This window comes from Bos indicus x Bos taurus, chromosome 8 (genome assembly GCF_003369695.1).
Source record: "Bos indicus x Bos taurus breed Angus x Brahman F1 hybrid chromosome 8, Bos_hybrid_MaternalHap_v2.0, whole genome shotgun sequence".
In the NCBI taxonomy this organism is placed as follows: domain Eukaryota; kingdom Metazoa; phylum Chordata; class Mammalia; order Artiodactyla; family Bovidae; genus Bos; species Bos indicus x Bos taurus.
In genome coordinates, this window is record NC_040083.1 from 1,570,329 (window position 1) to 1,587,547 (window position 17,219).

Below are 17,219 nucleotides of genomic sequence, written 5' to 3' on the forward strand. Positions count from 1 at the left end.
GGTTCCCACCAGGTCGCCATGTAACACCCCAGTCTTCTCAGTAAAGAAAAAGGATGGAACCTGGCAAATGGTTCAAGATCTCTGGGTCATAAATGAAGCTGTACTCCCCCTCCATCCCATGGTACCCAATCCCTGTGTAATCTCAAGAGAAATCCCAGCCAGTGCCAAGTGGTTTATAGTCTTGGATCTCAAAGATGCATTCTTCTGCATACCACTGGCTAAATAATCCCAGTATCTTTTGGCCTTTGAGTGGGAGGCCCCAGGAGAAAAACACCAACAGATGACTTGGACAGTATTACCTCAGAGGTTCAGAGATAGATAGTTTGGGTAGGCTCATAGCTGGGATCTCCTAGATCTGGACCTGGGATCTAATGGGAAAATATTACAATACGTAGATGACCTACTAATCTGTTCTCCAGATGAGAAAAATGCCCAACAACATGCAATTCAGGTTCTAAGCTTTTTGGCAGAGAGGGGAGATAAAGTCTCCCGTGCTAAGGCACAGATGGTCGAGACAAAGGTCACTTACTTGGGAGTTCAGATTACACACGGGTCCAGGAGGCTGTCCTCTGATTGGGTACAAGGAATCCTCCAGTTGCCCTCCCCCACAACTCGATAACAATTGCGAGCTTTCCTGGGGCTAACTGGGTATTGTAGAATCTGGATAACCAACTACGGTCTAATTGCCCAGCCCTTATATAAAAGCTTAAAGGGACGGGATGATTCAATCCCACTGATGTGGAAGGAAGGGGAAGGAAGGGGAAGTCGCTCAGTCGTGTCCGACTCTTTGCAACCCCATGGACTGTATCCCACCAGGCTCCTCCGTCCATGGGATTTTCCAGGCAAGAGTACTGGAGTGGGTTGCTATTTCCTTCTCCAGGGGATCTTCCCCACCCAGGAATTGAACCCGGGTCTCCTGCATCATAGGCAGACACTTTACCGTCTGAGCCACCAGGGAAGTCTGATGTGGGGAACTCCTCAAAAGAAGGCAGAGGCTACAATAAAACAGGCCTTAACTCAGGCACCTGCCTTGAGGTTGCCAGACCCAGAAAAAGCATTCCAACTTTATGTCCACGAAAAAGAAGGAATAGCCTTGGGAGTGTTCACTCAAAGGTTGGGACCTGAGCCCCAGCCTGTAGCTTATTTATCCAAGAGGCTCGACCCAACCACCCAAGGCTGGCCTCCCTGCCTTCGACATCTTGCAGCTATTGCAATCCTGATAGAAGATGCTTTAAAACTCTCTTTGGGAACAAACTATTTTTTACCAACCACCAAGTGAAACAACTCAGAAATGGGAGAGGCCCGTTATGGATGTCTGATCAAAGAATCCTCAGATATCAAGTACTGCTGATAGAAAATTCAGGCCTCACTATATCCCCTTGTGAGGTTCTTAACTCAGCCACCCTCCTGCCTACCCCCGAGGGCTCTCTCCCTTTTCACTCTTGTCTAGAAACCTTGGACCACTGGACAAAACCCCAAGAGGGATTGTCAGAAGATCCTCTGACCAATCCTGAGGAAATCTGGTACACTGATGGAAGCAGCTTTGAATTGGATGGAAAAAAGAAGAGCTGGGTATGCAGTAGTCTCCAATTGTGCTAAGCCTCTGCCACCAGGTACTTCAGCCCAGTTGGCTGAGCTCATAGCCCTGACTCGAGCTTTAGAGCTGGGAAAAGGAAAAAGAGTAGCCATTTACACTGACTCCAAGTATGCCTTTCTGGTGCTACATGCACATGCGGCTGTTTGGAAAGAAAGGGGCCACTTGACTGCCTGAGGGTCCCCAATCAAATATGGTGATTTAATCCTTAGGCTCTTGGAGGCAGTCCATCTGCCCACTGAGGTTTCAGTCTCCCTTTGTAAAGGACACCAAAAAGGGAGCACGGAAGTGGCATGAGGGTACGAAGCAGCCAATCATGCAGCTAGGAGAGCAGCACTACAGAACCATGACCTAATAGGGTTGCCACCTCAGTTCCACAGACTAATTTGCCAGAAACTCCTTCATATAGTGAAGGTGAGACTCTGAGTGAGGGCTTTCAAGATGATCATATGGGGTGGTTCCGCAGGAGGGACTCCTTTTTCTGCCTGGGAACCTCCAATGGAAGTTGGTTAACTCCCTACATGCCACCACTCATTTAGGGGAAAAGGCCCTCCAAAGATTACTAGAAAGGTCCTTCAGAGGAACAGGCCTCCAAACAACTATAAGGCAAGTGGTCCCCTCTTGTCCCACTTGCCAATTAAACAATCCCCAAGGAGCTTGAAGACCCCAGCTGGCCCAGACCATCCAACGACGTGGGGCCTACCCAGAAGAGGACTGGCAGATGGGCCTACCCAGATGATGGTTTCTCAAGGGTATAAATACCTATTAGCCATGATAGATACATTTACAGGATGGATTGAAGGCTTTCCCACCTGGACTGAGAAGGCTGAGGAGGTGGTAAAAAAAACAAACTGCTCCGTGGAATCATTCTGAGATTTGGTCTGCCCAGGTCATTACAAAGTAACAATGGGACATCATTTACTTATAAGGTCACCCAAGGGGTCTCTCTTAATTGGGCATTACTTATTATCACCATTGTGCCTGGAGGCCTCAGTCTTCAGGAAAAGCAGAAAGAGCCAACCAATTATTAAAATCAGCAATAAAAAAGATAACCCAGGAGACCTCCCTGGGATGGAAGGAGGCTTTACCAATAGCTCTCCTCCGCACCCGTATTGCCCCTAAAGAACAGGTTGTTGGAGAAGGAAATGGCAACCCACTCCAGTGTTCTTGCCTGGAGAATCCCAGGGATGGGGGAGCCTGGTGGGCTGCCGTCTCTGGGGTCGCACAGAGTTGGACACGACTGAAGCGACTTAGCAGCAGCAGCAGAGTCATCCTGGATGGAAGGGGAGTGTGGGGGAGAATGGATACATGTGTATACGTGTGCATATATACATATATGTACATGTATATACATATGTGTGTATATATGTGTGTGTGTATATGTGTGTAGCTAAGTCCCTTTGCCTTGGTCTACCTGAAACTGTCACATTAATTGGATATACTCTAACACAAAACAAAACATTTAATAAAAAGTAAAATAGATGACTATTAAGGACTTACTGTATAGCCCAGGGAACTCTACTCAAATCTCTGTGATGATCTATATGGGAAAAGAATCTAAATAAGAGCAGATATGTGTTTATGTATAACTGAGTCAATTTGCTGTACACCTGAAACTAACAGCACTGTAAATCAACTATTCTCTAATAAAAATTTTTATAAATCAACAAATAAAATTAAACTAAAAAAAAAAAAAAAAAGAACAGGTTGGTCTTAGTCCTTATGAGATGCTATATGGGAGACCTTTTGCTTATGTCAATGACCTCTTCCTAGATCCAAAGGCTCAGACCCTCCAGTCTTATACCATGGCCATTGGGCAATTCCAACAGGATATACACTTGTGGGATGTCAACCAGGACCCAAATGATAAAGAGTCACCACTATATGTTCCAGGGACTCAAGTCCTAATTAAAGTCTGGAAAGATGGGTCCCCAAAGGCTCAACTCCAGCCCACATGGAAGGGCCCCTACCTTGTAATACTTTTTACCCCCACAGCAGTCAAGGCACCAGGACACAACTCCTGGATTCACTACTCATGAGTCAAGCCATTGAAGAAAACAGAAGAGGACACTCAATACTCTATGAGCCCCTGGGAGATCTCAGATACCTATTCAGGACTACAAATGAGTGCCATTCTAATGAACACCCCCAAAATTAAGTTTCTGGGGATAAGACTTCTCAGGACAGCTCTAAAGAGGCAGCACAGGTTGGCAGGGACTGTACTCCAAAACAGACAGGAGACAGATCTCCTGATCCCTGAACAAGGAGGGACTTGAGCCATCTTGAATGAGACGTGTTGTTTCTGGGTAAATACCTCCAGCTAAGTTAAAGAAAGTCTCACAGTCCTCAAGAAAAACATTCAGACCCTACAGGACCTCAAAGAACAAGCTGGAGAATTCTTGGGGTGCCAGGGGGATCCTCCTGGAGATGAGAAATTTGGAGGTGGCTAATGCCCCTACTTCCTGGGGCCTCCCTGGTGGCTCAGAGGTTAAAGCGTCTGCCTGCAATGCGGGAGACCTGGGTTGAATCCCCAGGTCAGGAAGACCCCCTGGAGAAGGAAATGGCAACCCACTCCAGTATTCTTGCCTGGAGAACCCCATGGACGGAGGAGCCTGGTGGGCTACAGTCCACAGGGTTGCAAAGAGTCAGACACAACTGAGTGACTTCACTTACACTGTCACTGCCCCTACTAATCTCTGTTATCACCATATTGATGCTGCTTATTATTGCTCCATGTATTATCAATTAAACTGTTGTGTCTCTGACCAGGTCAACAATCTACAGCATGCAGTGCCAGTTCAACAAGGATATATAAAACTATAGCCAACCACGGAAAATATCACTCACCCTTAGATGGACAGCACTATAAGGACTTGGAGGCTTGAAACTAGCAAGAGGGGGAGGCCCAATGCCCCTCGACATCCCAGTTCAATAGGAAACAGCCAGAGAGGCCTCGATCCCCCTAGTTCCAAAGAATTGGGCCTCCTAACTCTTGAGGGGGTAATGTTAGGTAATTAGAATAGGAAAAAAGAGTCCAGAATGGCAGTGCCTAAAAGACAAGAAAGGGAAAAGCCCACAAAAATGGAACAAAGGAGGGTCTGAGGACCGGAGTGAGAACCTCAGGTAAAACAAACAGCCCTCCTGGCTAGCCCAATTCACATAGGGCGGGCTCAGGGGGAGGAGAAAAGACATATAAAAAGAGCAGCCAAAATTGGGCCGGGGGCCTCTCCTCTCTTCACGTCTTTTGGGTTGGCATGCCCTCATGCCTCAAGGATCTATTTTCCTTTACTTTCTAAATAAAACTGAGCTGTAACACAGAGCTGTAATGCTGGTCCGTCTGAGGACTGTAATGCTGGTCCATCCATCATTTCAAATTTTTGTGGCAATGAGACAGAACCAAGGAAATTATACACTCCCCCAACAAAGGACACTCAGCTGCAACCACATACAGGCTGCACACCTCACCCCCCACTCTGCTGGCAGCTCTGCTTGGTCTGCGGGGCCCAGGAGGGACCCAGCGCGGGCACAGTCCAGCCTCACTCCTGTGCTCACCTGCCTTCCCTGGCTGCTGTCCTGTTGAGGAGGCAGAGGCCAGTCATCGTGTGGCAGTGCACGGCTCACAAAGCTGACAGCGTGTGCTATCCGTTGTTGTTAAGTCGCTCAGTCATATCTGACTCTTTACGACCCCATGGACTGCAGCACACCAGGTTTCCCTGTCTTTCACAATCTCCCGGAGTTTCGAAACTCATGTCCATTGAGTGGGTGATGCCATCCAACCATCTCATCCTCTGTGGTCCCCTTCTCCTGCTGACTTCAGTCTTTCCCAGCATCAGGGTCTTTTCTAATGAGTTATCTCTTCTCATCAGGTGGCCCAAGTATTGGAGCTTCAGCATCAGCATCAGTCCCTCCAATGAACATTCAGTTCATTGGAATCATCAGTCCTTTAGCATTGACTGGTATTTAGCCCTTGACAGAAAATGGTTACCAACCCCTGCTACAGAGTATATTTTTTAAAAAATGAACCAATAGCATAAAGGAACATATGACAAGTGAGTATATGGCAGAACAAGCCATCTGCTATAATGCATGTCTCTAGTGTAGGTCTTTACAGGAAGAAAAGAATGCCTCAGTTCTTACAAAGCACTTTATCTCCACTACATGTTATTGAGATAAATAAATGTATTTTTCAAGACGAGCAAAACCACATAGGTGCTGGATCGGCTGATTGATGGATTGATTCATTTCTTGCTATTTCCAGTGGTGAGTCTTGTTGAAAAGTTAAAGCAAAAAAAAAAAAAGAGAGAGCTTCTTCATGCCTCACTCCAGACAGGTCTGCCTATGATGAAACAATCGGACAAACGCAAGATGAAGCAGCCCGACGGCTGGAGCTCACATCTATTATTATATGCGGGGAATATCTCATGTATAGACGGCGTTCTCCTGGTGCTTTGTAAACAACGCCCTTCATGACCTGAATACCTTGCATTCTTCAGCCAGGTGACTGGTTTTTGAATTTCATGTCGACTAGCTAGAGCAGGAAAAGCAGGAAGTAAGGCAGCAGTGGCCTTGGGGTGGGGCCTGGGGTTCCCATCTCTGCGGGGCAGCTCGCAGCCAGACCAGAGATGAAACCTCCCTGCCCTCGATTCCCCTCGATTCCGACTCTGGAGACACACAGACACGCATGTGTGTCGGGGGAGGGCCTGCAAATCCGAGCCCTCTTTGCCTTCCCTCTGAAATCCTACCATATCTCCCGGAGCCAGGGGATGCTCACCAGCAGTGTGAGCCCAGTTGAGTTAATCATTCCAACATCTCTTTGGAGACTGTTTACAAGCCCATCGGCCTCTTCCCACCTACAGCGGGGAGTGGGCATTCTAGGGTGCTGGCTGGGGGTGAACCAGGGAAGAGGGAGGCCAGGGTGTGCTGAGAGCTCAAAGCTCCACCTGGTGAAAACCTCTTATTCCCCTGAAGAGCCTTCAGTCTCGCCTGCTAGGAGGGCCAGACAGAGGCTGGCTGAGCATGGGGATCCCGCAGGACAGCCTTTCTAACCACACTTCCACCAGAAGTGGCCATGGAACCAGGGGCCCAGCACCACCCCCTGAGTGGTCTGCAACCCTATTCGCTGGAGTCTGGGCCCCTGCCTGAGAGCCCCCTTTGGAAGCACTAAGGTCGCTGCCTTCACAGCACCATCACCGCCTCTTGGCTCTCGGCTATCCCTCTGGGCCCCCAGGCTCTCTCTAGGCTGTCTCCTCTCCCAGGTACAAGGACACTGGCCTCAACTGGCTAGTCCCTGTGGAATACCAAGGGTTTTTAATTTTCTCCCAGGAAACCTCTTCTTAAAGCAGAATATATTCTGCTCTTCACAGGGGATTACTTGGGAGTTGTTAGCTGTTTTGTGATTCTTATATGTCAAATGCTTTACTAATTGTTTATGCTATCTGTTGCTGAGAGAGGTGTATAAAATTTCTGAGACTATGGGTTTGTCAAGTTCTCTCTATAATCCTGTCAATCTTTGCTTTGAAAAATCTGAATCTATGTCTTAGAGGCATGTGGGTCCAGGATTCTATCTTCTTGGTGAAATTTTCCTTTTTAATCATTATGTTAGTAATCTTTTATTTCCTACTGACATTTTATCTAAAAGTCTACGTGGTTTAATATATCTGTCTGGTCTAGCTAGTTTCCCTCCTTGGGTTTAATCTGCTTTACTTTGCTGGTGTGAAACCACAGCAGTCCTGAGCACTCCACAGTGAGGGCGAGTGTAGATCCCGGAGGGTCGGGGGTCCCTGACGGGGACACTGCATTTTCTGTCCTGCCCTTGGTGAGGTGATCCAGCCTGCTGCCCAAGTCCGCCCCCGACCCTGTCCTAAGCACTGCAGCACCTGCAGCCTTTAGCTCAGGGGACTTCCCTGGAGAAGCCAAGTTTATCTTTCCCTATCAACTTGCCCTTAACCCTCCTGTGTTCAGATGTCGCCCACATGTCTCTTTAGCATACAGCTGATTAAAAAATCAACGTAACTTGGAATCACTTAATCTGTCCATCACGTGTATGAATGAGACTGACGGACTTGGTTCTATCTGTCCTCCCTGCTGTGTGTTCTCATTTGCCACTTCTTTTTTTTTGGGGGGGGGGTGCTTTTCATTGCTCTTTTCCTGACTTCTCTTTATTCTTTCTTTTCCCTATTAAGTTTTGGTATCGTACATTCTATTTCTTATGGTATCCTTTAAATTTTTAATGTACATAATCGATATTACAAAGTCCAAAGTGATATCTCTACCTTTCTTGAAATCTTATGTTTCATTTCTGCTTTCCCCATCCCGTTTTTAATATTATTGGTGCCCAGCAACCCACTCCAGGGTTCTTGCCTGGAGAATCCTGTGGACAGAGGAGCCTGGTGGGCTGCTGTCTATGGGGTTGCACAGAGTCAGACACGACTGAAGCGACTTAGCATGCATGCGTGAGTTGGAGAAGGAAATGGCAACCCACTCCAGTGTTCTTGCCTGGAGAATCCCAGGGATGCAGGAGCCTGGTGGGCTGCCATCTATGGGTTCACACAGAGTCGGACACAACTGCAGCGACTTAGCAGCAGCAGCAGCGTTGCAGGTCTACCTCTTTTAACTCTTTCAATTTTTTTTTTAAAGAAAGTAATCTAGACCTGCCCACAGTGCAAGACTACAGTTTCTTACAGCACGCTTTTTTCACTCTTAATACACACATATATGCATACATATGTGTGTTTGTTTTACTCAGAATTCAAGATTTTGTGGGATTTGGAGTTCCTTATTCTCTATGTCTGCATAGTAACTTTTTAGTTTGCAGTCAATTATTCAATATTTGGCCTTTCTTCATAACATAGACAAAATCCAACAAGCTCGTCAAACTTAAGGAAAAACTCCTTATTTTTTTGGTGCTGAGGATGGTAATGAACTGGCCATCAAGGCACAGAAAGCAAGGCAAAACCCTGACTGCTCTCGGCTGGAAACAAATGATGAAGAGGCTTTCCTGCATGAGGCATTTAGCTAAGCCCCCATCACCAGTGGCATTCAAGGGGCTGATTATGAAGGCTGTTTCCTGATGCCAGTGGTCACCGTGGCAACAAGGCTCCACTCCCACAGCTGAGAACACGTGTCCCCATGCCCACTGTCCTCGTGAGGAGAAATTACGCACAAGTTACTGAGTTCTTGAAAGTGACCTACTTCATTATTCCCCCAAGGCCATGTTTCTAAGGAGTTCACAGTAGGATTAAGGGCCTGATGAAAATCACAAAAAGGTCAGGTCTGTCCATCGTAGGACATTATCCTTTAAGGTGATGCTGAATCAGGTGAAGCCACTGCTTTTTAAATTTAGTACTTACCCAAATTGATTCTCACTCACTTTTCCTGGAATCTTACTTTTTCCTCGTGAATGTTGACCTGTCCTCCCTAAGGGCACAAACCCAACCCCTCAGCGCTCTCTCTTGCCTCGGTGCCTGAGGTCATTCGTAAATGGCTTAGATTCCTCCTCATCACCTCATTATGTTCCCCAAGTCCTGTGAAAGTTATTACGGGTCTATTAACACTGTGTCTTTAAGACACAGTGTTCTCGTGTCTTCTCTGCACTTTCATGCCCCTGCCAGGCCTGGAGGTTTTGGCTTCAATTCTCTTGACCTTGTACTAGAGTTTCTGGGGTTGGAGCAGCTTGGGGGCCTCTGTGAGGGTTCAGTGGTTGTAACGGGGACCCCAGAGCCCTCAGTCAGGACCCCCCACTAAGTGCACAGGGGTGAACAGTGAATTCTTAGTGTTAAATCCTGCTTAGAAGGAAGCTGGAATGATTTTTTTTGAATTCTAAGTCCATTTTCGGTTTCATTTCTGACAGAACTCTAGTTTTCCTGCTCCTCAAAGCACTATGGGAAGCTGTGAAAAGGGAAAGTGGCAAAGCAAAGTTTGAGCCAGAGGATTTACTTTTCAATTAAGTTTTAAACAACCTTATTTTACAGATGAAGACATTGAGGCTTAAAAGGAAAGTGGGGAGCTAGGATTTGAACCCAGAACTACCCAGCATGAAAGCTAGCTCTGCAATGGCCTCTGTTTTAACCTCCAACAATGTGCTGAGGCTGGGTCTGTTTATCTCAACATCACATCAGCCAGGCAGCTTAAGAATGACACTACACAGTGACTGTATCTTTATCTGAATAAACTCTGTGGGAGGTACTTTACACCAAATGTTTCAAATCTGTTCAACTTATCTCACAAAGTCTTGTTTACTGGCTTTCAGAATCTAGGGAGAAAGTACAATTTTTGGTTTTGATTCTCTTAGAAAGGACAGATTTCTATTTATTTGGTTTCCAGGATTCTATTTGGACAGTTATTATATAAAAATGTAGTTATATGTAACTGCTAACTAAAATATTGAATCATTTCACCCAGCAATCCTGTAATAATTTTAAAAAGTTGCCCGTTAAACAAGTGATTCATCATACATTCTGAATATAAAGAATTCAGACAACATGAGACACAGAGCAAAATACAAATGTCCCCTGTCACGACCATTTCATTAATTTCTGCCTGTCTCCAAATGCCGGCACTGGAGTGGTAAGGTGTTCACCATTACAGCCCTTTCTCTTCACTCATTTAGGGGTTATGTGCACATGCACACACCCCAGTTATTTATTCATGTTTTAAAAACTCAGCTAGACTAAGTTTCAGACTTGCTTTTTCTCACTTAATAGTACATCTTGAAACAAGGATGCCCTATCATTGCTTCTAGTCAACAGAGCATTGGCAGTCCTAGCCACAGCAATCAGACAAGAAAAACAAATGGTATACAAATTGGAAGGGAAGAGGTAAAACTGTCATTATACTCAGATGACCTGACACTATACACAGAAAACCCTAAAGATTCTGCACAAAAACTCCTAGAACTGATAAACAAATTCAGCAATGTAGTAGGGTACAAGACTGATGTATGGAAATCTGTTACAACAATGAAACATCAGAAAGGGAATGTAAACAAGTCATTCCTTTTAAAATGCATCAAACAAAATTTAGGAATAAACCTGACCAAGGGAGTGAAAGATCCATATGCTGAGAACTATAAAGCACTAATAAGGGAAACTGAAGATGATTCAAAGAAGTGGAAAGATAGCCCATGCTCTTGGATTGGAAGAATTAGTGATGTTAAAATGAAAATACTAACCATAGCCATTTACAGATTTACTGTGATCCCATGACGTTCTACACAGAACTGGAACAAATAATTCTAAGATTTTTTTGGAACAACAGAAGACGCAGAATTGCTAAAGGAATCCTGAGGAACAAGAACCAAGCAAGGGGCACAGTGCTCCGATACTTCAGACAATATTACAAAGCTACAGTAAGCAAAACAGTGTTGACACAAGAACACATGGATCATTGGAACAGAACAGAGGGCCCAGAAATAAACTCACACATATATGCTCAATTAATCTTTGACAAAGGAGGCAAGACTATAACATAGAGAAAAGCGTCTCTTTAGTGAGTGGTGGTGGGAAAGCTGGACAGGTGCATGTAGATCAGTAAAGTTAGGACAAACACACACACCATACACAAAATAAACTCCAAAAGCCTCTAAAACTTAAATACAAGACCTTAAATACCTTAAAACTCCTAGAAGAGAACACAGGCGAGACAATCTTTGACATAAATTGCACTGATGTTTTCTTAGATCAGTCTCTCAGGGCAAAAGAAATAAAAGCAAAAATAAACAAATGGGACCTAATCAACTTTAAAAGCTTTTGCACAGCAAAGGGAACCATAAGCAAAATGAAAAGACAGTCTATGGAATCAAGAGAAAAATTTGCAAATGATGCAAGCATATGATAAGGGCTTAAGTTCCAAAATATACAAACAGCTTATACAACAAAAAGATGAACAACCCAACTGAAAAATGGGCAGAAGACCTAAACAGACCTTTCTCCAAAGAAGAAACACATATCGTCAATAGGCACATGAAAAGATGCTCAACATCGCCTATTACTAGAAAAATACAAATCAAAACTACAATAAGGTACCACCTCACACTGATCAGAATGGGCACCATTAAAAAGTCTACAAATAACAAGTGCTGGAGAGGGTGCAGAGAAACGGGAGCCCTCCTACACTGTTGGTGGGAATGTACAATAGTAAACTGGAACAGCCACTGTGGAAAACAGCATGGAGACTTTCCAGAAAACTAAAAATAGAGCTGGTATATGATTCAGCAACCCCACTCCAGAGTATGTATCTGGAAAAACTATAATTCAAAAAGATACATGCACCCCTATGCTTATAGCAGTACTATTCACAACAGCCAAGACATGGAAACAAACTCAATGTTCATCGACAGGTACAAATGGATAAAGAAGATGCAGGATGTATGTATGTGTGTGTACAAACACTCAGTCACAAAAGCTAAACGATGCCATTTGCAGCAACACTGATGCCACCAGAGATCATCCTACTTAAGTGAAATATGTCAGAAACAGAAAGACAAATATGATATCACTTGTATGTGGAACCTAAAATACGACACAAATGAACCTATGAAATATAAACATACTCATAACAGAGAACAACTTGTGGTTGCCAAGGGAAGAGAGGGTGGGGGTGATATCCAACACCTCTTTTGAAAGAAGCTTTTTGTGTAAACCTCATGGAACTGGAGTTCACACCTCAGAAACATAAAGGAGAATTTTTGGAGAAACATAATGCTGGGAGCGTTGGAAGATTGTGAAATCAATGTCATTTTATGAGAACAGACTGAAAACTGGCTTCTTTCTTTTACCAAATGTGCATGTAGCCCTGGGGCTTGTGACTGACATTGGCATCAATGATGTGCTAAGTCACCTTAAAATATTCACCCAAACATTCTAGGTGCCCTACATAGAATGTGAGTCATCAAGCAATTCTGGTCCACACATGCTTCATTATATTAAATGTTACTACATACCAGGTGCTGCGGGGGGACAGAGAGGTTTAGGACAATGCCCCAGAGCACAGGCAACTGCAGATCCAGCCAAGGAGAGAAGGCCACACCCAAGCGGTGCAGGAGCTCATCACACACTTGCTAAGTAAGAGAATGCATCCTCCATGCCTGCAGCTGACTCACATGGAGCAGACATTCGGTGAGAAGGAAAACCCACTTTGTGCAGGAGGGGAAATCAGAGGAGAGCTTGGCAGGATGGGAAGGATGGAGCAGCCAGGGGAGACCCTGGAATCCAGCAAGGCAGTGAGCATGGCCAGAGGAAAGTGAGGGAAAGGAAAACAGTCCCCAGCTGTTTATAACTTCCCGGACTCCAGCCACGCATGGTCTCACCAGGTCTTCACAGCACCCCAGCGAGTAATACTCTGCCTGTGTCTCAGATGGTGATGTGTGTGCTAGGTCACCTCTGTCATGTTAGACTCTTTGAAACCTTATGGACTGCAGCCTGCCAGGCTCCTCTGTTCACGTGACTGTCCAGGCAAGAATACTGGAGTGGGTGGCCATGCCCTCCTCCAGGGATTGAACCCACATCTCACGTCTCCTGCACTGGGTGGGTTCTTCACCTCCAGCGCTGCCTGGGAAGCCAGATGAGGATGCTGCAGTGTGGACTCAGGTTCCCTCACCTGTGCTTTTCCCACCACACATCCCCTCCATGACAGCCCAGAGGGGAGGGAGTGCTCTGGTGAACAGCATCCTCACTTGATAAATGATGAGATAGAAGCACAGGAATTCAAACGCATCTTCAAAGTGAAACAGCCAGTTTGGGTCATGATCAGCTTACTCTGTTTGCCAAGCAGCACACTCTCCTCATCTATAAATCCTCCTCACATTTAATAAATGTCAATGCATTTGGCCCTCTGTTAACTTGACTTATGAGGTTTTTATTTCCTCGTGGCAATTATCTCCAAAGTGATGAATTAACAACCCGGTCAGTGTGGGTCTGTGGCTGAGCAATTAGAGAAATGTGGTTCTTGCTAAAACCCTCCCTGGCTTCTGAGCTCCTGGAAAGAGAGTGCTTCACTGAATCAAATGCTCGTCAGTGCTGGCATTAACGGAAGGGTGGAAAGGCTTTGAGGAATTCTTATGACCATAGATTTTTGCTTAGTTCTTAATTGGCTTAAATATTATGCAGAGATGGGTGGACATCTGAGGCTCAAAGATGCTCAGAGGTTCACTGGAAAATGGGTTCTAGGGTCCCTTCCTCACTGCCTCACGGTTCGTCTCTCTCTCATTTCAGGCCCACTGACGGCTTCTGCTCTGGGAACCAAAGGCCTCTCCCTGGACTTCAGCTTATTCACAGCTTTACGTCTTTCGTTCTAACAACGTCTCTTCTTTGAGAACTTCAGACATACATCTTCTTCCTTGCTACTACGAACATTTTACATTAACGCATGATTACACTTTCTATCTTTGCCATAGATGTTGCAAATATTCCCTCCACATAGTCATTTGCTAACTTTGTTATTAAAATATGGCAATTTTTACATTTAATTTTTAATATATCTGGAATTTGTTTTGTTGTAATATAGGAATCTGGGCTTCCCTGGTGGCTCAGATGGTGAAGAATATGCCGGAAATGCAGGAGACCCAGGTTCAATCCCTGGATCAGGAAGATCCCCTAAAGAAGGGAATGGCAACCCATTCCAATATTCTTGCCTGGAAAATTCCATGGACAGAGAAGCCTGGTGGGCTACAGTCCATGGGGTGGCAAAGAGTCAGACTTGACTGAGCAAATAACACTTTCACTTTTCAACACAGGAATCTAGACTACTTTCCCCACAAATGATGCAGTCTTTGCAGCATCATTTCTTGAATCACCCATCATGGTGGATCTGCTGCAGTAAAGGCCCCAGTGAGCTCCCTGCATCCACACTGTTTCCAAGCGCCCTGCTCTGCTGACCTTGGGCCTGGGGACCTGACTTCTTTGGCGGATGGCACAGTAGCGAACACAATGCAAGCAGAGACTTGCAAGGAGCCTGGACACTGAAGCCCAGCCCTTGCTGCTCCTGGAAATCAACAAGACCGGGGAGCTGGCGGGAGGGTGAGACGTGTGGTCCAGTCTCCCTTATTCCCACCAGGAACTCTTAGGTCATATGAGGGAGACCATTCAAAACCTGTCAGCTCCAGCCAACTCACCCGCTGACCACAGAGCCGGAAGCATGCCCACACCCGAGAACCTCCCAGCTCCCTCCGGCCCCAACTGCCACGCCACCAAGTCACGAGCTAAGTAAATGGTTCTTCTTTTAACCTACTGCATGTCGTATGCTTCTCCATAAGAGGTGACTGGTGTGCCCCAGCTTCTCTAGACTGACTCGAATGTCACACTGTCTGTGCAGTATGTCTCCATTCACACACACACCTGTTTCTGAGCTCCTTATCTTGCTTCTTCTATCTCTTTGCTTCTTCCTCTGGTAAATTCACACTTTTAAAGTTATTGTAGTTTTACTATTTTATAGGAGAACTTCTCCACCCCCTGCCCCCGCTGCCCCAATTCTTTCTTATTTAGCAGAAACTTGTCAAGTTTTTTTTTTTTTTTTTAAAGAAGTTTTGCTAGGATTTTAATTGCATTCATTTCTTTGGAATATTTTGAACTTTCAGGGGAGAAGTTTGTGAAGTCTCTTATCTACTTTTATATCCTTTAGCCACACTTGACATTTTTCTTTAGAAAGACCCCACACAAGTTCTTGTTACGGTTATCATCTGTTGCATTAGTCAGGGTCCAATCAGAGAAGCAGAGCCAGTGGAGGTGCATGTTAAAAAATCTGTTGTAAAAAATTGGCTAATGGAATTTGGGAAGCCGGTCCAAATCTATAAGGCTGTTAGGAAGGGCAGGTAGAAGACCTCGGGCACGAGATGGCTGTCCACAGCTGGAACACAGGTGGGACTTGTCCTCCTTCTCCTGGGAAGCCTCTGTGCCACTTTTAAGGCCTTACACAGATTAAATGAGGCCTGCCCAGACTACCTAAAAAAATCTCCCTTACTTAAAAGTCAACTGAATACAGATTTTAGTCATGTTTACAAAATGCCTTCCAAGTAACAGCTAAATTATAAATAGTATTTGCTTCAATATTGGGGACATTAATTTAGCCAAGCTGACATATAAAAAAGCACCATAACACTTATATTAGTGATTTCTTGTTCCAGGGTTCTCATCCTATTTTCTGTTAATTGATTTTCAATAGCAAACCAAAGTGATTTTAAAAATACTTTTCTTGTATCTTGTACCTCTGTGCTTTTATTACATTTAACAGAACAATATTTTCATTTTCTATAATCTTTTGCTTATTTCACTTGTCAGAACTTCCAGAAAAATCCTAAAGGATGATGTAGACTTCTGCTTCTATGGACCTTGAGGGCACGATGCAAAGTGAAGAAGTCAGAGAGACAAATACTTTATGAACTCACTTATATGTGGAATCTAAAAAACAAATGACAACAAACCCAAACTCATAGAAAAGGGGATCAGGTCTGTGGTTCCCAGAGGTGGGGGGTGTTTAGGGGCTTCCCAGGTGACACTAATGGTAAAGAACCCATTTGCCAATGCAGGAGACATAAGAGACACATATTCAATCCCTGTGTCAGGAAGATCCCCTGGAGGAGGGCACGGCAATCCACTCCAGTATTCTTGCCTGGAGAATCCCATGGATAGAGAAGCGTGGTGGGCTGCAGTCCGTGGAGTCACAGAGAGTCAGACACGACTGTAGCAGCTAAGCACGCATGCATGAGCCATGACTTTCATTCAAAAAAAGTTCTGACCACAGAATAAGACACACACACACACACACACACACACACACACACGAGTTTTAGCTATGTCATCAGACTGATCCTTTTTCTGGAGACCCCCACCCTCACTCCACAAATCTGTGCAAAATGTAAAAACATTTTCTTAAAACCTTCAAATTGCTCTGAAGACAGCATGGCATTAGAGGAGAAGAATCAGAGCCTGAGCCAGACATTTGGTCCACGTTTGCTCTGGGAGCAACTGGGGGTCAGGGAGAGACAGCCAGAGCTGTGCTCTCAGGCCCCTAGGACAGAGGAGGTGATCCAGTTCCTGTCCAAGGTGGATGCCTTACAAACCAGCCTTCCCTGGGCCTAGCTCTCCCAGACACTGGCCTGTTAAAGAGAAGCCAGGAGCATCCTGCCTTGGCATGGACTGGGACCCAGATACTGGCAGTCTGGCCAGCAAGGTTCTAAGCCCTAACTGACGAGGGTGGAGGTGACTGGTGCCCTGCTGGTGCCGAGTGCTTAGCAAAAGCAGTTCCTCAGATCTTCTCTTTGGGGACATCACGTCGTTTCTACAATACTTTCTCTCTCTCTTTTTTTTTTTTTTTTGCCCACACTGCACGGCATGTGGGAATCTTAGTTTCCTCACCAGGCACAGAACCCATGCCCGCCACACTGGAAGGCAGAGTCTTAACCATATGATCGCTGGGCAAGTCCCCAAATAGTTTTCAAATAGCATAGTCAGCATACAATCAAGAAAAGATCCTCAAGTGATCAGACTCCATGAACAAGAACCGGCAGAAATAATCAACAAGAGAAACAAACTAACAGACTCCGGATGATGGAGTCATCAGGCAGAGGGTGACAGACAACCTCCTTGTTCTGTTTCAGCTTTGGATGAAAATTCCTTTGATGTCTCACTATTTT

General features: G+C 45.2%; 1 non-coding gene across 1 annotated transcript; it reads right to left on the reverse strand.

Annotated features, from left to right (window-relative positions):
• Window positions 1-886: 886 nt before the first annotated feature.
• TRNAH-AUG lies at window positions 887-958 on the reverse strand. Its single transcript has one exon. It is a non-coding gene; the product is annotated as a tRNA-His (tRNA).
• Window positions 959-17,219: the final 16,261 nt, after the last annotated feature.